Source organism: Lampris incognitus, chromosome 12 (genome assembly GCF_029633865.1).
Source record: "Lampris incognitus isolate fLamInc1 chromosome 12, fLamInc1.hap2, whole genome shotgun sequence".
Classification (NCBI taxonomy): Eukaryota; Metazoa; Chordata; class Actinopteri; order Lampriformes; family Lampridae; genus Lampris; species Lampris incognitus.
This window is the reverse complement of record NC_079222.1, coordinates 39,375,366-39,396,938: the sequence shown is the minus strand read 5'-3', so window position 1 is coordinate 39,396,938 and position 21,573 is coordinate 39,375,366.

Genomic DNA, 21,573 nt, shown 5'->3' with positions numbered 1-21,573 from the left:
CGCTTCATCCTCGTATAGAACAGTTTGACTGCTCTTCGTCCGATTATAAATCAGTTTGACTGCTCTTCGTCCTCTTATAAAACAGTTTGACTGCTCTTCTTCCTCTTATAAAACAGTTTGACTGCTCTTCATCCTCTTGTAAAACAGGTTGACTGCTCTTCAACCTCTTGTAAAACAGTTTGACTGCTCTACATCCTCGTATAAAACATTTTCACTGCTCTTCATCCTTTTATAAAGCAGTTTGACTGCTCTTCATCCTCTTATAAATCAATTTGACTGCTCTTCATCCTCTTATAAAACCGTTTTACTGCTCTTCGTCCGATTATAAATCAGTTTGACTGCTCTTCGTCCGATTATAAATCAGTTTGACTGCTGTTCGTCCGCTTATAAAACAGTTTGACTGCTCTTCGTCATCTTATAAAACAGTTTGACTGCTCTTCATCCTTTTATAAAGCAGTTTGACTGCTCTTCATTCTCTTATAAAACAGTTTGACTGCTCTTCATCCTCTTCTAAAACAGGCTGACTGCTATTCATCCTCTTGTAAACCAGTCTGACTGCTCTAAATCCTCGTGTAAAACAGTTTGACTGCGCTTCATCCTCCTATAGAAGAGTTTGACTGCTCTTCGTCCGATTATAAATCAGTTTGACTGCTCTTCAGCCTTTTATAAAGCAGTTTGACTGCTCTTCATCCTCTTATAAATCAGTTTGACTGCTCTTCATCCTCTTATAAATCAGTTTGACTGCTCTTCGACCTCTTATAAAACAGTTGGACTGCTCTTCATCGTTTTATAAAGCAGTTTGACTGCTTTTCATCCACCTATAAAGCAGTTTGACTGCTCTTCATCCTCCTATAAACCAGTTTGACTGCGCTTCATACTCCTATAGAACAGTTTGACTGCTCTTCGTCGGATTATAAATCAGTTTGACTGCTCTTCATCCTCTTATAAAATAGTTTGACTGCTCTTCATCCTCCTATAAACCAGTTTGACTGCGCTTCATCCCCGTATAGAACAGTTTGACTGCTCTTCGTCCGATTATAAATCAGTTTGACTGCTCTTCATCCTTTTATAAAGCAGTTTGACTGCTCTTCATCCTCTTATAAATCAGTTTAACTGCTCTTCATCCGATTATAATTCAGTTTGACTGCTCTTCGTCCTCCTATATAACAGTTTGACTGCTCTTCGTCCGATTATTGACTGCTGTTCATCCGATTATAAATCAGTTTGACTGCTCTTTATCCTTTTATAAAGCAGTTTGACTGCTCTTCATCCTCTTTTAAATCAGTTTGACTGCTCTTCATCCTCTTATAAAACAGTTTGACTGCTCTTCGTCCTCTTATAAAACAGTTTGACTGCTCTTCATCGTTTTATAAAGCAGTTTGACTGCTCTTCATCCTCTTATAAAGCAGTTTGACTGCTCTTCATCCTCATATAAACCAGTTTGACTGCGCTTCATCCTCCTATAGAACAGTTTGACTGCTCTTCATCCTCTTATAAAGCAGTTTGACTGCTCTTCATCCTCTTATTATTCAGTTTGACTGCTCTTCGTCCGATTATAAATCAGTTTGACTGCGGTTCATCCGCTTATAAAACAGTTTGACTGCTCTTCATCCTTTTATAAATCAGTTTGACTGCTCTTCGTCCGATTATAAATCAGTTTGACTGCTCCTATTCTGCTTATAAAACAGTTTGACTGCTCTTCATCCTTTTATAAAGCAGTTTGACTGCTCTTCATCCTCTTATAAATCAGTTTGACTGCTCTTCATCCTCTTATAAAACAGTTTGACTGCTCTTCAACCTCTTGTAAAACAGGTTGACTGCTCTTCATACTCTTGTAAACCAGTCTGACTGCTCTAAATCCTCTTATAAAACCGTTTGACTGCTCTTCGTCCGATTATAAATCAGTTTGACTGCTCTTCGTCCGATTATAAATCAGTTTGACTACTGTTCGTCCGCTTATAAAACAGTTTGACTGCTCTTCATCCTTTTATAAATCAGTTTGACTGCTCTTCGTCCGATTATAAATCAGTTTGACTGCTCCTATTCTGCTTATAAAACAGTTTGACTGCTCTTCATCCTTTTATAAAGCAGTTTGACTGCTCTTCGTCCTCTTATGAAACAGTTAGACTGCTCTTCATCCTCTTATAAAGCAGTTTGACTGCTCTTCATCCTCTTATAAATCAGTTTGACTGCTCTTCGTCCGATTATAAATCAGTTTGACTGCGGTTCATCCGCTTATAAAGCAGTTTGACTGCTCTTCATCCTCTTATAAATCAGTTTAACTGCTCTTCATCCGATTATAATTCAGTTTGAGTGCTCTTCGTCCTCCTATATAACAGTTTGACTGCTCTTCGTCCGATTATTGCCTGCTGTTCATCCGATTATAAATCAGTTTGACTGCTCTTCATCCTTTTATAAAGCAGTTTGACTGCTCTTCATCCTCTTTTAAATCAGTTTGACTGCTCTTCATCCTCTTTTAAATCAGTTTGACTGCTCTTCATCCTCTTATAAAACAGTTTGACTGCTCTTCATCCTCTTATAAAGCAGTTTGACTGCTCTTCATCTTCATATAAACCAGTTTGACTGCGCTTCATCCTCCTATAGAACAGTTTGACTGCTCTTCATCCTCTTATAAAGCAGTTTGACTGCTCTTCATTCTCTTATAAATCAGTTTGACTGCTCTTCGTCCGATTATAAATCAGTTTGTTGCGGTTCATCCGCTTATAAAACAGTTTGACTGCTCTTCATCCTTTTATAAAGCAGTTTGACTGCTCTTCATCCTCTTATAAAACAGTTTGACTGCTCTTCAACCTCTTGTAAAACAGGTTGACTGCTCTTCATACTCTTGTAAACCAGTCTGACTGCTCTACATCCTCGTGTAAAACAGTTTGACTGCGCTTCATCCTCCTATAGAACAGTTTGGCTGCTCTTCGTCCGATTATTGACTGCTCTTCGTCCGTTTATAAATCAGTTTGACTGCTCTTCATCCTTTTATAAAGCAGTTTGACTGCTCTTCATCCTCTTATAAATCAGTTTCACTGCTCTTCATCCTCTTATAAATCAGTTTGACTGCTCTTCATCCTCTTATAAATCAGTTTGACTGCTCTTCGTCCGATTATAAATCAGTTTGACTGCTCTTCGTCCGATTATAAATCAGTTTGACTGCTGTTCGTCCGCTTATAAAACAGTTTGACTGCTCTTCGTCCTCTTATTAAACAGTTTGACTGCTCTTCATCCTTTTATAAAGCAGTTTGACTGCTCTTCTTCCTCTTATAAATCAGTTTGACTGCTCTTCATCCGATTATAATTCAGTTTGACTGCTCTTCGTCCTCCTATATAACAGTTTGACTGCTCTTCGTCCGATTATTGACTTCTGTTCATCCGATTATAAATCAGTTTGACTGCTCTTCATCCTTTTATAAAGCAGTTTGACTGCTCTTCATCCTCTTTTAAATCAGTTTGACTGCTCTTCATCCTCTTCTAAATCAGTTTGACTGCTCTTCGTCCTCTTATAAAACAGTTTGACTGCTCTTCATCGTTTTATAAAGCAGTTTGACTGCTCTTCATCCTCTTATAAAGCAGTTTGACTGCTTTTCATCCTCATATAAACCAGTTTGACTGCGCTTCATCCTCCTATAGAACAGTTAGACTGCTCTTCATCCTCTTATAAAGCAGTTTGACTGCTCTTCATCCTCTTATAAATCAGTTTGACTGCTCTTCGTCCGATTATAAATCAGTTTGACTGCGGTTCATCCGCTTATAAAACAGTTTGACTGCTCTTCATCCTTTTATAAATCAGTTTGACTGCTCTTCGTCCGATTATAAATCAGTTTGACTGCTCTTCGTCTGCTTATAAAACAGTTTGACTGCTCTTCATCCTTTTATAAAGCAGTTTGACTGCTCTTCATCCTCTTATAAATCAGTTTGACTGCTCTTCATCCTCTTATAAAACAGTTTGACTGCTCTTCAACCTCTTGTAAAACAGGTTGACTGCTCTTCATACTCTTGTAAACCAGTCTGACTGCTCTACATCCTCGTGTAAAACAGTTTGACTGCGCTTCATCCTCCTATAGAACATATTGGCTGCTCTTCGTCCGATTATTGACTGCTCTTCGTCCGTTTATAAATCAGTTTGACTGCTCTTCATCCTTTTATAAAGCAGTTTGACTGCTCTTCATCCTCTTATAAATCAGTTTGACTGCTCTTCATCCTCTTACAAATCAGTTTGACTGCTCTTCGTCCTCTTATAAAACAGTTTGACTGCTCTTCATCGTTTTATAAAGCAGTTTGACTGCTCTTCATCCTCTTATAAATCAGTTTGACTGCTCTTCATCCGATTATAATTCAGTTGGAGTGCTCTTCGTCCTCCTATATAACAGTTTGACTGCTCTTCGTCCGATTATTGACTGCTGTTCGTCCGCTTATAAAACAGTTTGACTGCTCTTCGTCATCTTATAAAACAGTTTGACTGCTCTTCATCCTTTTATAAAGCAGTTTGACTGCTCTTCATTCTCTTATAAAACAGTTTGACTGCTCTTCATCCTCTTCTAAAACAGGCTGACTGCTCTTCATCCTCTTGTAAACCAGTCTGACTGCTCTAAATCCTCGTGTAAAACAGTTTGACTGCGCTTCATCCTCCTATAGAAGAGTTTGACTGCTCTTCGTCCGATTATAAATCAGTTTGACTGCTCTTCAGCCTTTTATAAAGCAGTTTGACTGCTCTTCATCGTTTTATAAAGCAGTTTGACTGCTTTTCATCCACCTATAAAGCAGTTTGACTGCTCTTCATCCTCCTATAAACCAGTTTGACTGCGCTTCATACTCCTATAGAACAGTTTGACTGCTCTTCGTCGGATTATAAATCAGTTTGACTGCTCTTCATCCTCTTATAAAATAGTTTGACTGCTCTTCATCCTCCTATAAACCAGTTTGACTGCGCTTCATCCCCGTATAGAACAGTTTGACTGCTCTTCGTCCGATTATAAATCAGTTTGACTGCTCTTCATCCTTTTATAAAGCAGTTTGACTGCTCTTCATCCTCTTATAAATCAGTTTAACTGCTCTTCATCCGATTATAATTCAGTTTGACTGCTCTTCGTCCTCCTATATAACAGTTTGACTGCGCTTCGTCCGATTATTGACTGCTGTTCATCCGATTATAAATCAGTTTGACTGCTCTTCATCCTTTTATAAAGCAGTTTGACTGCTCTTCATTCTCTTTTAAATCAGTTTGACCGCTCTTCATCCTCTTATAAAACAGTTTGACTGCTCTTCGTCCGATTATAAATCAGTTTGTCTGCTCCTATTCTGCTTATAAAACAGTTTAACTGCTCTTCATCCTTTTATAAAGCAGTTTGACTGCTCTTCATCCTCCTATAAACCAGTTTGACTGCGCTTCATACTCCTATAGAACAGTTTGACTGCTCTTCGTCGGATTATAAATCAGTTTGACTGCTCTTCATCCTCTTATAAAATAGTTTGACTGCTCTTCATCCTCCTATAAACCAGTTTGACTGCGCTTCATCCCCGTATAGAACAGTTTGACTGCTCTTCGTCCGATTATAAATCAGTTTGACTGCTCTTCATCCTTTTATAAAGCAGTTTGACTGCTCTTCATCCTCTTATAAATCAGTTTAACTGCTCTTCATCCGATTATAATTCAGTTTGACTGCTCTTCGTCCTCCTATATAACAGTTTGACTGCTCTTCGTCGGATTATGAATCAGTTTGACTGCTCTTCATCCTCTTATAAAATAGTTTGACTGCTCTTCATCCTCCTATAAACCAGTTTGACTGCGCTTCATCCCCGTATAGAACAGTTTGACTGCTCTTCGTCCGATTATAAATCAGTTTGACTGCTCTTCATCCGATTATAATTCAGTTTGACTGCGCTTCATACTCCTATAGAACAGTTTGACTGCTCTTCGTCGGATTATAAATCAGTTTGACTGCTCTTCATCCTCTTATAAAATAGTTTGACTGCTCTTCATCCTCCTATAAACCAGTTTGACTGCGCTTCATCCCCGTATAGAACAGTTTGACTGCTCTTCGTCCGATTATAAATCAGTTTGACTGCTCTTCATCCTTTTATAAAGCAGTTTGACTGCTCTTCATCCTCTTATAAATCAGTTTAACTGCTCTTCATCCGATTATAATTCAGTTTGACTGCTCTTCGTCCTCCTATATAACAGTTTGACTGCTCTTCATCGTTTTATAAAGCAGTTTGACTGCTCTTCATCCTCTTATAAAGCAGTTTGACTGCTCTTCATCCTCATATAAACCAGTTTGACTGCGCTTCATCCTCCTATAGAACAGTTTGACTGCTCTTCATCCTCTTATAAAGCAGTTTGACTGCTCTTCATCCTCTTATTATTCAGTTTGACTGCTCTTCGTCCGATTATAAATCAGTTTGACTGCGGTTCATCCGTTTATAAAACAGTTTGACTGCTCTTCATCCTTTTATAAATCAGTTTGACTGCTCTTCGTCCGATTATAAATCAGTTTGTCTGCTCCTATTCTGCTTATAAAACAGTTTAACTGCTCTTCATCCTTTTATAAAGCAGTTTGACTGCTCTTCATCCTCCTATAAACCAGTTTGACTGCGCTTCATACTCCTATAGAACAGTTTGACTGCTCTTCGTCGGATTATAAATCAGTTTGACTGCTCTTCATCCTCTTATAAAATAGTTTGACTGCTCTTCATCCTCCTATAAACCAGTTTGACTGCGCTTCATCCCCGTATAGAACAGTTTGACTGCTCTTCGTCCGATTATAAATCAGTTTGACTGCTCTTCATCCTTTTATAAAGCAGTTTGACTGCTCTTCGTCCGATTATAAATCAGTTTGTCTGCTCCTATTCTGCTTATAAAACAGTTTAACTGCTCTTCATCCTTTTATAAAGCAGTTTGACTGCTCTTCATCCTCCTATAAACCAGTTTGACTGCGCTTCATACTCCTATAGAACAGTTTGACTGCTCTTCGTCGGATTATAAATCAGTTTGACTGCTCTTCATCCTCTTATAAAATAGTTTGACTGCTCTTCATCCTCCTATAAACCAGTTTGACTGCGCTTCATCCCCGTATAGAACAGTTTGACTGCTCTTCGTCCGATTATAAATCAGTTTGACTGCTCTTCATCCTTTTATAAAGCAGTTTGACTGCTCTTCATCCTCTTATAAATCAGTTTAACTGCTCTTCATCCGATTATAATTCAGTTTGACTGCTCTTCGTCCTCCTATATAACAGTTTGACTGCGCTTCGTCCGATTATTGACTGCTGTTCATCCGATTATAAATCAGTTTGACTGCTCTTCATCCTTTTATAAAGCAGTTTGACTGCTCTTCATTCTCTTTTAAATCAGTTTGACCGCTCTTCATCCTCTTATAAAACAGTTTGACTGCTCTTCGTCCTCTTATAAAACAGTTTGACTGCTCTTCATCGTTTTATAAAGCAGTTTGACTGCTCTTCATCCTCTTATAAAGCAGTTTGACTGCTCTTCATCCTCATATAAACCAGTTTGACTGCGCTTCATCCTCCTATAGAACAGTTTGACTGCTCTTCATCCTCTTATAAAGCAGTTTGACTGCTCTTCATCCTCTTATTATTCAGTTTGACTGCTCTTCGTCCGATTATAAATCAGTTTGACTGCGGTTCATCCGTTTATAAAACAGTTTGACTGCTCTTCATCCTTTTATAAATCAGTTTGACTGCTCTTCGTCCGATTATAAATCAGTTTGTCTGCTCCTATTCTGCTTATAAAACAGTTTAACTGCTCTTCATCCTTTTATAAAGCAGTTTGACTGCTCTTCATCCTCCTATAAACCAGTTTGACTGCGCTTCATACTCCTATAGAACAGTTTGACTGCTCTTCGTCGGATTATAAATCAGTTTGACTGCTCTTCATCCTCTTATAAAATAGTTTGACTGCTCTTCATCCTCCTATAAACCAGTTTGACTGCGCTTCATCCCCGTATAGAACAGTTTGACTGCTCTTCGTCCGATTATAAATCAGTTTGACTGCTCTTCATCCTTTTATAAAGCAGTTTGACTGCTCTTCGTCCGATTATAAATCAGTTTGTCTGCTCCTATTCTGCTTATAAAACAGTTTAACTGCTCTTCATCCTTTTATAAAGCAGTTTGACTGCTCTTCATCCTCCTATAAACCAGTTTGACTGCGCTTCATACTCCTATAGAACAGTTTGACTGCTCTTCGTCGGATTATAAATCAGTTTGACTGCTCTTCATCCTCTTATAAAATAGTTTGACTGCTCTTCATCCTCCTATAAACCAGTTTGACTGCGCTTCATCCCCGTATAGAACAGTTTGACTGCTCTTCGTCCGATTATAAATCAGTTTGACTGCTCTTCATCCTTTTATAAAGCAGTTTGACTGCTCTTCATCCTCTTATAAATCAGTTTAACTGCTCTTCATCCGATTATAATTCAGTTTGACTGCTCTTCGTCCTCCTATATAACAGTTTGACTGCGCTTCGTCCGATTATTGACTGCTGTTCATCCGATTATAAATCAGTTTGACTGCTCTTCATCCTTTTATAAAGCAGTTTGACTGCTCTTCATTCTCTTTTAAATCAGTTTGACCGCTCTTCATCCTCTTATAAAACAGTTTGACTGCTCTTCGTCCTCTTATAAAACAGTTTGACTGCTCTTCATCGTTTTATAAAGCAGTTTGACTGCTCTTCATCCTCTTATAAAGCAGTTTGACTGCTCTTCATCCTCATATAAACCAGTTTGACTGCGCTTCATCCTCCTATAGAACAGTTTGACTGCTCTTCATCCTCTTATAAAGCAGTTTGACTGCTCTTCATCCTCTTATTATTCAGTTTGACTGCTCTTCGTCCGATTATAAATCAGTTTGACTGCGGTTCATCCGTTTATAAAACAGTTTGACTGCTCTTCATCCTTTTATAAATCAGTTTGACTGCTCTTCGTCCGATTATAAATCAGTTTGTCTGCTCCTATTCTGCTTATAAAACAGTTTAACTGCTCTTCATCCTTTTATAAAGCAGTTTGACTGCTCTTCATCCTCTTATAAATCAGTTTGACTGCTCTTCATCCTCTTATAAAACAGTTTGACTGCTCTTCAACCTCTTGTAAAACAGGTTGACTGCTCTTCATACTCTTGTAAACCAGTCTGACTGCTCTAAATCCTCTTATAAAACCGTTTGACTGCTCTTCGTCCGATTATAAATCAGTTTGACTGCTCTTCGTCCGATTATAAATCAGTTTGACTACTGTTCGTCCGCTTATAAAACAGTTTGACTGCTCTTCGTCCTCTTATGAAACAGTTTGACTGCTCTTCATCCTTTTATAAAGCAGTTTGACTGCTCTTCATCCTCTTATAAATCAGTTTAACTGCTCTTCATCCGATTATAATTCAGTTTGAGTGCTCTTCGTCCTCCTATATAACAGTTTGACTGCTCTTCGTCCGATTATTGCCTGCTGTTCATCCGATTATAAAACAGTTTGACTGCTCTTCATCCTTTTATAAAGCAGTTTGACTGCTCTTCATCCTCTTTTAAATCAGTTTGACTGATCTTCATCCTCTTATAAATCAGTTTGACTGCTCTTCGTCCTCTTATAAAACAGTTTGACTGCTCTTCATCCTCTTATAAAGCAGTTTGACTGCTCTTCATCCTCATATAAACCAGTTTGACTGCGCTTCATCCTCCTATAGAACAGTTTGACTGCTCTTCATCCTCTTATAAAGCAGTTTGACTGCTCTTCATTCTCTTATAAATCAGTTTGACTGCTCTTCGTCCGATTATAAATCAGTTTGTTGCGGTTCATCCGCTTATAAAACAGTTTGACTGCTCTTCATCCTTTTATAAAGCAGTTTGACTGCTCTTCATCCTCTTATAAAACAGTTTGACTGCTCTTCAACCTCTTGTAAAACAGGTTGACTGCTCTTCATACTCTTGTAAACCAGTCTGACTGCTCTACATCCTCGTGTAAAACAGTTTGACTGCGCTTCATCCTCCTATAGAACAGTTTGGCTGCTCTTCGTCCGATTATTGACTGCTCTTCGTCCGTTTATAAATCAGTTTGACTGCTCTTCATCCTTTTATAAAGCAGTTTGACTGCTCTTCATCCTCTTATAAATCAGTTTCACTGCTCTTCATCCTCTTATAAATCAGTTTGACTGCTCTTCATCCTCTTATAAATCAGTTTGACTGCTCTTCGTCCGATTATAAATCAGTTTGACTGCTCTTCGTCCGATTATAAATCAGTTTGACTGCTGTTCGTCCGCTTATAAAACAGTTTGACTGCTCTTCGTCCTCTTATTAAACAGTTTGACTGCTCTTCATCCTTTTATAAAGCAGTTTGACTGCTCTTCATCCTCTTATAAATCAGTTTGACTGCTCTTCATCCGATTATAATTCAGTTTGACTGCTCTTCGTCCTCCTATATAACAGTTTGACTGCTCTTCGTCCGATTATTGACTGCTGTTCATCCGATTATAAATCAGTTTGACTGCTCTTCATCCTTTTATAAAGCAGTTTGACTGCTCTTCATCCTCTTTTAAATCAGTTTGACTGCTCTTCATCCTCTTATAAATCAGTTTCACTGCTCTTCATCCTCTTATAAATCAGTTTGACTGCTCTTCATCCTCTTATAAATCAGTTTGACTGCTCTTCGTCCGATTATAAATCAGTTTGACTGCTCTTCGTCCGATTATAAATCAGTTTGACTGCTGTTCGTCCGCTTATAAAACAGTTTGACTGCTCTTCGTCCTCTTATTAAACAGTTTGACTGCTCTTCATCCTTTTATAAAGCAGTTTGACTGCTCTTCATCCTCTTATAAATCAGTTTGACTGCTCTTCATCCGATTATAATTCAGTTTGACTGCTCTTCGTCCTCCTATATAACAGTTTGACTGCTCTTCGTCCGATTATTGACTGCTGTTCATCCGATTATAAATCAGTTTGACTGCTCTTCATCCTTTTATAAAGCAGTTTGACTGCTCTTCATCCTCTTTTAAATCAGTTTGACTGCTCTTCATCCTCTTCTAAATCAGTTTGACTGCTCTTCGTCCTCTTATAAAACAGTTTGACTGCTCTTCATCGTTTTATAAAGCAGTTTGACTGCTCTTCATCCTCTTATAAAGCAGTTTGACTGATTTTCATCCTCATATAAACCAGTTTGACTGCGCTTCATCCTCCTATAGAACAGTTAGACTGCTCTTCATCCTCTTATAAAGCAGTTTGACTGCTCTTCATCCTCTTATAAATCAGTTTGACTGCTCTTCGTCCGATTATAAATCAGTTTGACTGCGGTTCATCCGCTTATAAAACAGTTTGACTGCTCTTCATCCTTTTATAAATCAGTTTGACTGCTCTTCGTCCGATTATAAATCAGTTTGACTGCTCTTCGTCTGCTTATAAAACAGTTTGACTGATCTTCATCCTTTTATAAAGCAGTTTGACTGCTCTTCATCCTCTTATAAATCAGTTTGACTGCTCTTCATCCTCTTATAAAACAGTTTGACTGCTCTTCAACCTCTTGTAAATCAGTTTGACTGCTCTTCATCCTCTTATAAATCAGTTTGACTGCTCTTCGTCCTCTTATAAAACAGTTTGACTGCTCGTTATCCTCTTATAAAGCAGTTTGACTGCTCTTCATCCTCATATAAACCAGTTTGACTGCGCTTCATCCTCCTATAGAACAGTTTGACTGCTCTTCATCCTCTTATAAAGCAGTTTGACTGCTCTTCATTCTCTTATAAATCAGTTTGACTGCTCTTCGTCCGATTATAAATCAGTTTGTTGCGGTTCATCCGCTTATAAAACAGTTTGACTGCTCTTCATCCTTTTATAAAGCAGTTTGACTGCTCTTCATCCTCTTATAAAACAGTTTGACTGCTCTTCAACCTCTTGTAAAACAGGTTGACTGCTCTTCATACTCTTGTAAACCAGTCTGACTGCTCTACATCCTCGTGTAAAACAGTTTGACTGCGCTTCGTCCTCCTATAGAACAGTTTGGCTGCTCTTCGTCCGATTATTGACTGCTCTTCGTCCGTTTATAAATCAGTTTGACTGCTCTTCATCCTTTTATAAAGCAGTTTGACTGCTCTTCATCCTCTTATAAATCAGTTTCACTGCTCTTCATCCTCTTATAAATCAGTTTGACTGCTCTTCATCCTCTTATAAATCAGTTTGACTGCTCTTCGTCCGATTATAAATCAGTTTGACTGCTCTTCGTCCGATTATAAATCAGTTTGACTACTGTTCGTCCGCTTATAAAACAGTTTGACTGCTCTTCGTCCTCTTATTAAACAGTTTGACTGCTCTTCATCCTTTTATAAAGCAGTTTGACTGCTCTTCATCCTCTTATAAATCAGTTTGACTGCTCTTCATCCGATTATAATTCAGTTTGACTGCTCTTCGTCCTCCTATATAACAGTTTGACTGCTCTTCGTCCGATTATTGACTGCTGTTCATCCGATTATAAATCAGTTTGACTGCTCTTCATCCTTTTATAAAGCAGTTTGACTGCTCTTCATCCTCTTTTAAATCAGTTTGACTGCTCTTCATCCTCTTCTAAATCAGTTTGACTGCTCTTCGTCCTCTTATAAAACAGTTTGACTGCTCTTCATCGTTTTATAAAGCAGTTTGACTGCTCTTCATCCTCTTATAAAGCAGTTTGACTGATTTTCATCCTCATATAAACCAGTTTGACTGCGCTTCATCCTCCTATAGAACAGTTAGACTGCTCTTCATCCTCTTATAAATCAGTTTGACTGCTCTTCGTCCGATTATAAATCAGTTTGACTGCGGTTCATCCGCTTATAAAACAGTTTGACTGCTCTTCATCCTTTTATAAATCAGTTTGACTGCTCTTCGTCCGATTATAAATCAGTTTGACTGCTCTTCGTCTGCTTATAAAACAGTTTGACTGCTCTTCATCCTTTTATAATGCAGTTTGACTGCTCTTCATCCTCTTATAAATCAGTTTGACTGCTCTTCATCCTCTTATAAAACAGTTTGACTGCTCTTCAACCTCTTGTAAAACAGGTTGACTGCTCTTCATACTCTTGTAAAACAGTTTGACTGCGCTTCATCCTCCTATAGAACAGTTTGGCTGCTCTTCGTCCGATTATTGACTGCTCTTCGTCCGTTTATAAATCAGTTTGACTGCTCTTCATCCTTTTATAAATCAGTTTGACTGCTCTTCATCCTCTTATAAATCAGTTTGACTGCTCTTCATCCTCTTACAAATCAGTTTGACTGCTCTTCGTCCTCTTATAAAACAGTTTGACTGCTCTTCATCGTTTTATAAAGCAGTTTCACTGCTCTTCATCCTCTTATAAATCAGTTTGACTGCTCTTCATCCTCTTATAAATCAGTTTGACTGCTCTTCGTCCTCTTATAAAACAGTTTGACTGCTCTTCATCCTTTTATAAAGTAGTTTGACTGCTCTTCATCCTCTTATAAATCAATTTGACTGCTCTTCATCCTCTTATAAAACCGTTTGACTGCTCTTCGTCCGATTATAAATCAGTTTGACTGCTCTTCGTCCGATTATAAATCAGTTTGACTGCTCTTCATCCTCTTATAAATCAATTTGACTGCTCTTCATCCTCTTATAAAACCGTTTGACTGCTCTTCATCCTCTTATAATTCAATTTGACCGCTCTTCATCCTCTTATAAAACCGTTTGACTGCTCTTCGTCCGATTATAAATCAGTTTGACTGCTCTTCGTCCGATTATAAATCAGTTTGACTGCTGTTCGTCCGCTTATTAAACAGTGTGACTGCTCTTCATCCTTTTATAAAGCAGTTTGACTGCTCTTCATCCTCTTATAAATCAGTTTGACTGCTCTTCATCCGATTATAAATCAGTTTGACTGCTATTCGTCCTCCTATATAACAGTTTGACTGCTCTTCGTCCGATTATTGACTGCTGTTCATCCGATTATAAATCAGTTTGACTGCTCTTCATCCTTTTATAAATCAGTTTGACTGCTCTTCGTCCTCTTATAAAACAGTTTGACTGCGCTTCATCCTCGTATAGAACAGTTTGACTGCTCTTCGTCCGATTATAAATCAGTTTGACTGCTCTTCGTCCTCTTATAAAACAGTTTGACTGCTCTTCTTCCTCTTATAAAACAGTTTGACTGCTCTTCATCCTCTTGTAAAACAGGTTGACTGCTCTTCAACCTCTTGTAAAACAGTTTGACTGCTCTACATCCTCGTATAAAACATTTTCACTGCTCTTCATCCTTTTATAAAGCAGTTTGACTGCTCTTCATCCTCTTATAAATCAATTTGACTGCTCTTCATCCTCTTATAAAACCGTTTTACTGCTCTTCGTCCGATTATAAATCAGTTTGACTGCTCTTCGTCCGATTATAAATCAGTTTGACTGCTGTTCGTCCGCTTATAAAACAGTTTGACTGCTCTTCGTCATCTTATAAAACAGTTTGACTGCTCTTCATCCTTTTATAAAGCAGTTTGACTGCTCTTCATTCTCTTATAAAACAGTTTGACTGCTCTTCATCCTCTTCTAAAACAGGCTGACTGCTATTCATCCTCTTGTAAACCAGTCTGACTGCTCTAAATCCTCGTGTAAAACAGTTTGACTGCGCTTCATCCTCCTATAGAAGAGTTTGACTGCTCTTCGTCCGATTATAAATCAGTTTGACTGCTCTTCAGCCTTTTATAAAGCAGTTTGACTGCTCTTCATCCTCTTATAAATCAGTTTGACTGCTCTTCATCCTCTTATAAATCAGTTTGACTGCTCTTCGACCTCTTATAAAACAGTTGGACTGCTCTTCATCGTTTTATAAAGCAGTTTGACTGCTTTTCATCCACCTATAAAGCAGTTTGACTGCTCTTCATCCTCCTATAAACCAGTTTGACTGCGCTTCATACTCCTATAGAACAGTTTGACTGCTCTTCGTCGGATTATAAATCAGTTTGACTGCTCTTCATCCTCTTATAAAATAGTTTGACTGCTCTTCATCCTCCTATAAACCAGTTTGACTGCGCTTCATCCCCGTATAGAACAGTTTGACTGCTCTTCGTCCGATTATAAATCAGTTTGACTGCTCTTCATCCTTTTATAAAGCAGTTTGACTGCTCTTCATCCTCTTATAAATCAGTTTAACTGCTCTTCATCCGATTATAATTCAGTTTGACTGCTCTTCGTCCTCCTATATAACAGTTTGACTGCTCTTCGTCCGATTATTGACTGCTGTTCATCCGATTATAAATCAGTTTGACTGCTCTTCATCCTTTTATAAAGCAGTTTGACTGCTCTTCATCCTCTTTTAAATCAGTTTGACTGCTCTTCATCCTCTTATAAAACAGTTTGACTGCTCTTCGTCCTCTTATAAAACAGTTTGACTGCTCTTCATCGTTTTATAAAGCAGTTTGACTGCTCTTCATCCTCTTATAAAGCAGTTTGACTGCTCTTCATCCTCATATAAACCAGTTTGACTGCGCTTCATCCTCCTATAGAACAGTTTGACTGCTCTTCATCCTCTTAAAAAGCAGTTTGACTGCTCTTCATCCTCTTATTATTCAGTTTGACTGCTCTTCGTCCGATTATAAATCAGTTTGACTGCGGTTCATCCGCTTATAAAACAGTTTGACTGCTCTTCATCCTTTTATAAATCAGTTTGACTGCTCTTCGTCCGATTATAAATCAGTTTGACTGCTCCTATTCTGCTTATAAAACAGTTTGACTGCTCTTCATCCTTTTATAAAGCAGTTTGACTGCTCTTCATCCTCTTATAAATCAGTTTGACTGCTCTTCATCCTCTTATAAAACAGTTTGACTGCTCTTCAACCTCTTGTAAAACAGTCTGACTGCTCTAAATCCTCTTATAAAACCGTTTGACTGCTCTTCGTCCGATTATAAATCAGTTTGACTGCTCTTCGTCCGATTATAAATCAGTTTGACTACTGTTCGTCCGCTTATAAAACAGTTTGACTGCTCTTCATCCTTTTATAAATCAGTTTGACTGCTCTTCGTCCGATTATAAATCAGTTTGACTGCTCCTATTCTGCTTATAAAACAGTTTGACTGCTCTTCATCCTTTTATAAAGCAGTTTGACTGCTCTTCGTCCTCTTATGAAACAGTTAGACTGCTCTTCATCCTCTTATAAAGCAGTTTGACTGCTCTTCATCCTCTTATAAATCAGTTTGACTGCTCTTCGTCCGATTATAAATCAGTTTGACTGCGGTTCATCCGCTTATAAAGCAGTTTGACTGCTCTTCATCCTCTTATAAATCAGTTTAACTGCTCTTCATCCGATTATAATTCAGTTTGAGTGCTCTTCGTCCTCCTATATAACAGTTTGACTGCTCTTCGTCCGATTATTGCCTGCTGTTCATCCGATTATAAATCAGTTTGACTGCTCTTCATCCTTTTATAAAGCAGTTTGACTGCTCTTCATCCTCTTTTAAATCAGTTTGACTGCTCTTCATCCTCTTTTAAATCAGTTTGACTGCTCTTCATCCTCTTATAAAACAGTTTGACTGCTCTTCATCCTCTTATAAAGCAGTTTGACTGCTCTTCATCTTCATATAAACCAGTTTGACTGCGCTTCATCCTCCTATAGAACAGTTTGACTGCTCTTCATCCTCTTATAAAGCAGTTTGACTGCTCTTCATTCTCTTATAAATCAGTTTGACTGCTCTTCGTCCGATTATAAATCAGTTTGTTGCGGTTCATCCGCTTATAAAACAGTTTGACTGCTCTTCATCCTTTTATAAAGCAGTTTGACTGCTCTTCATCCTCTTATAAAACAGTTTGACTGCTCTTCAACCTCTTGTAAAACAGGTTGACTGCTCTTCATACTCTTGTAAACCAGTCTGACTGCTCTACATCCTCGTGTAAAACAGTTTGACTGCGCTTCATCCTCCTATAGAACAGTTTGGCTGCTCTTCGTCCGATTATTGACTGCTCTTCGTCCGTTTATAAATCAGTTTGACTGCTCTTCATCCTTTTATAAAGCAGTTTGACTGCTCTTCATCCTCTTATAAATCAGTTTCACTGCTCTTCATCCTCTTATAAATCAGTTTGACTGCTCTTCATCCTCTTATAAATCAGTTTGACTGCTCTTCGTCCGATTATAAATCAGTTTGACTGCTCTTCGTCCGATTATAAATCGGTTTGACTGCTGTTCGTCCGCTTATAAAACAGTTTGACTGCTCTTCGTCCTCTTATTAAACAGTTTGACTGCTCTTCATCCTTTTATAAAGCAGTTTGACTGCTCTTCTTCCTCTTATAAATCAGTTTGACTGCTCTTCATCCGATTATAATTCAGTTTGACTGCTCTTCGTCCTCCTATATAACAGTTTGACTGCTCTTCGTCCGATTATTGACTTCTGTTCATCCGATTATAAATCAGTTTGACTGCTCTTCATCCTTTTATAAAGCAGTTTGACTGCTCTTCATCCTCTTTTAAATCAGTTTGACTGCTCTTCATCCTCTTCTAAATCAGTTTGACTGCTCTTCGTCCTCTTATAAAACAGTTTGACTGCTCTTCATCGTTTTATAAAGCAGTTTGACTGCTCTTCATCCTCTTATAAAGCAGTTTGACTGCTTTTCATCCTCATATAAACCAGTTTGACTGCGCTTCATCCTCCTATAGAACAGTTAGACTGCTCTTCATCCTCTTATAAAGCAGTTTGACTGCTCTTCGTCCGATTATAAATCAGTTTGACTGCGGTTCATCCGCTTATAAAACAGTTTGACTGCTCTTCATCCTTTTATAAATCAGTTTGACTGCTCTTCGTCCGATTATAAATCAATTTGACTGCTCTTCGTCTGCTTATAAAACAGTTTGACTGCTCTTCATCCTTTTATAAAGCAGTTTGACTGCTCTTAATCCTCTTATAAATCAGTTTGACTGCTCTTCATCCTCTTATAAAACAGTTTGACTGCTCTTCAACCTCTTGTAAAACAGGTTGACTGCTCTTCATACTCTTGTAAACCAGTCTGACTGCTCTATATCCTCGTGTAAAACAGTTTGACTGCGCTTCATCCTCCTATAGAACATATTGGCTGCTCTTCGTCCGATTATTGACTGCTCTTCGTCCGTTTATAAATCAGTTTGACTGCTCTTCATCCTTTTATAAAGCAGTTTGACTGCTCTTCATCCTCTTATAAATCAGTTTGACTGCTCTTCATCCTCTTACAAATCAGTTTGACTGCTCTTCGTCCTCTTATAAAACAGTTTGACTGCTCTTCATCGTTTTATAAAGCAGTTTGACTGCTCTTCATCCTCTTATAAATCAGTTTGACTGCTCTTCATCCGATTATAATTCAGTTGGAGTGCTCTTCGTCCTCCTATATAACAGTTTGACTGCTCTTCGTCCGATTATTGACTGCTGTTCGTCCGCTTATAAAACAGTTTGACTGCTCTTCGTCATCTTATAAAACAGTTTACTGCTCTTCATCCTTTTATAAAGCAGTTTGACTGCTCTTCATTCTCTTATAAAACAGTTTGACTGCTCTTCATCCTCTTCTAAAACAGGCTGACTGCTCTTCATCCTCTTGTAAACCAGTCTGACTGCTCTAAATCCTCGTTTAAAACAGTTTGACTGCGCTTCATCCTCCTATAGAAGAGTTTGACTGCTCTTCGTCCGATTATAAATCAGTTTGACTGCTCTTCAGCCTTTTATAAAGCAGTTTGACTGCTCTTCATCGTTTTATAAAGCAGTTTGACTGCTTTTCATCCACCTATAAAGCAGTTTGACTGCTCTTCATCCTCCTATAAACCAGTTTGACTGCGCTTCATACTCCTATAGAACAGTTTGACTGCTCTTCGTCGGATTATAAATCAGTTTGACTGCTCTTCATCCTCTTATAAAATAGTTTGACTGCTCTTCATCCTCCTATAAACCAGTTTGACTGCGCTTCATCCCCGTATAGAACAGTTTGACTGCTCTTCGTCCGATTATAAATCAGTTTGACTGCTCTTCATCCTTTTATAAAGCAGTTTGACTGCTCTTCATCCTCTTATAAATCAGTTTAACTGCTCTTCATCGGATTATAATTCAGTTTGACTGCTCTTCGTCCTCCTATATAACAGTTTGACTGCGCTTCGTCCGATTATTGACTGCTGTTCATCCGATTATAAATCAGTTTGACTGCTCTTCATCCTTTTATAAAGCAGTTTGACTGCTCTTCATTCTCTTTTAAATCAGTTTGACCGCTCTTCATCCTCTTATAAATCAGTTTGACTGCTCTTCATCCTCTTCTAAATCAGTTTGACTGCTCTTCGTCCTCTTATAAAACAGTTTGACTGCTCTTCATCGTTTTATAAAGCAGTTTGACTGCTCTTCATCCTCTTATAAAGCAGTTTGACTGCTTTTCATCCTCATATAAACCAGTTTGACTGCGCTTCATCCTCCTATAGAACAGTTAGACTGCTCTTCATCCTCTTATAAAGCAGTTTGACTGCTCTTCGTCCGATTATAAATCAGTTTGACTGCGGTTCATCCGCTTATAAAACAGTTTGACTGCTCTTCATCCTTTTATAAATCAGTTTGACTGCTCTTCGTCCGATTATAAATCAATTTGACTGCTCTTCGTCTGCTTATAAAACAGTTTGACTGCTCTTCATCCTTTTATAAAGCAGTTTGACTGCTCTTAATCCTCTTATAAATCAGTTTGACTGCTCTTCATCCTCTTATAAAACAGTTTGACTGCTCTTCAACCTCTTGTAAAACAGGTTGACTGCTCTTCATACTCTTGTAAACCAGTCTGACTGCTCTATATCCTCGTGTAAAACAGTTTGACTGCGCTTCATCCTCCTATAGAACATATTGGCTGCTCTTCGTCCGATTATTGACTGCTCTTCGTCCGTTTATAAATCAGTTTGACTGCTCTTCATCCTTTTATAAAGCAGTTTGACTGCTCTTCATCCTCTTATAAATCAGTTTGACTGCTCTTCATCCTCTTACAAATCAGTTTGACTGCTCTTCGTCCTCTTATAAAACAGTTTGACTGCTCTTCATCGTTTTATAAAGCAGTTTGACTGCTCTTCATCCTCTTATAAATCAGTTTGACTGCTCTTCATCCGATTATAATTCAGTTGGAGTGCTCTTCGTCCTCCTATATAACAGTTTGACTGCTCTTCGTCCGATTATTGACTGCTGTTCGTCCGCTTATAAAACAGTTTGACTGCTCTTCGTCATCTTATAAAACAGTTTACTGCTCTTCATCCTTTTATAAAGCAGTTTGACTGCTCTTCATTCTCTTATAAAACAGTTTGACTGCTCTTCATCCTCTTCTAAAACAGGCTGACTGCTCTTCATCCTCTTGTAAACCAGTCTGACTGCTCTAAATCCTCGTTTAAAACAGTTTGACTGCGCTTCATCCTCCTATAGAAGAGTTTGACTGCTCTTCGTCCGATTATAAATCAGTTTGACTGCTCTTCAGCCTTTTATAAAGCAGTTTGACTGCTCTTCATCGTTTTATAAAGCAGTTTGACTGCTTTTCATCCACCTATAAAGCAGTTTGACTGCTCTTCATCCTCCTATAAACCAGTTTGACTGCGCTTCATACTCCTATAGAACAGTTTGACTGCTCTTCGTCGGATTATAAATCAGTTTGACTGCTCTTCATCCTCTTATAAAATAGTTTGACTGCTCTTCATCCTCCTATAAACCAGTTTGACTGCGCTTCATCCCCGTATAGAACAGTTTGACTGCTCTTCGTCCGATTATAAATCAGTTTGACTGCTCTTCATCCTTTTATAAAGCAGTTTGACTGCTCTTCATCCTCTTATAAATCAGTTTAACTGCTCTTCATCGGATTATAATTCAGTTTGACTGCTCTTCGTCCTCCTATATAACAGTTTGACTGCGCTTCGTCCGATTATTGACTGCTGTTCATCCGATTATAAATCAGTTTGACTGCTCTTCATCCTTTTATAAAGCAGTTTGACTGCTCTTCATTCTCTTTTAAATCAGTTTGACCGCTCTTCATCCTCTTATAAAACAGTTTGACTGCTCTTCGTCCTCTTATAAAACAGTTTGACTGCTCTTCATCGTTTTATAAAGCAGTTTGACTGCTCTTCATCCTCTTATAAAGCAGTTTGACTGCTCTTCATCCTCATATAAACCAGTTTGACTGCGCTTCATCCTCCTATAGAACAGTTTGACTGCTCTTCATCCTCTTATAAAGCAGTTTGACTGCTCTTCATCCTCTTATTATTCAGTTTGACTGCTCTTCGTCCGATTATAAATCAGTTTGACTGCGGTTCATCCGTTTATAAAACAGTTTGACTGCTCTTCATCCTTTTATAAATCAGTTTGACTGCTCTTCGTCCGATTATAAATCAGTTTGTCTGCTCCTATTCTGCTTATAAAACAGTTTAACTGCTCTTCATCCTTTTATAAAGCAGTTTGACTGCTCTTCATCCTCTTATAAATCAGTTTGACTGCTCTTCATCCTCTTATAAAACAGTTTGACTGCTCTTCAACCTCTTGTAAAACAGGTTGACTGCTCTTCATACTCTTGTAAACCAGTCTGACTGCTCTAAATCCTCTTATAAAACCGTTTGACTGCTCTTCGTCCGATTATAAATCAGTTTGAC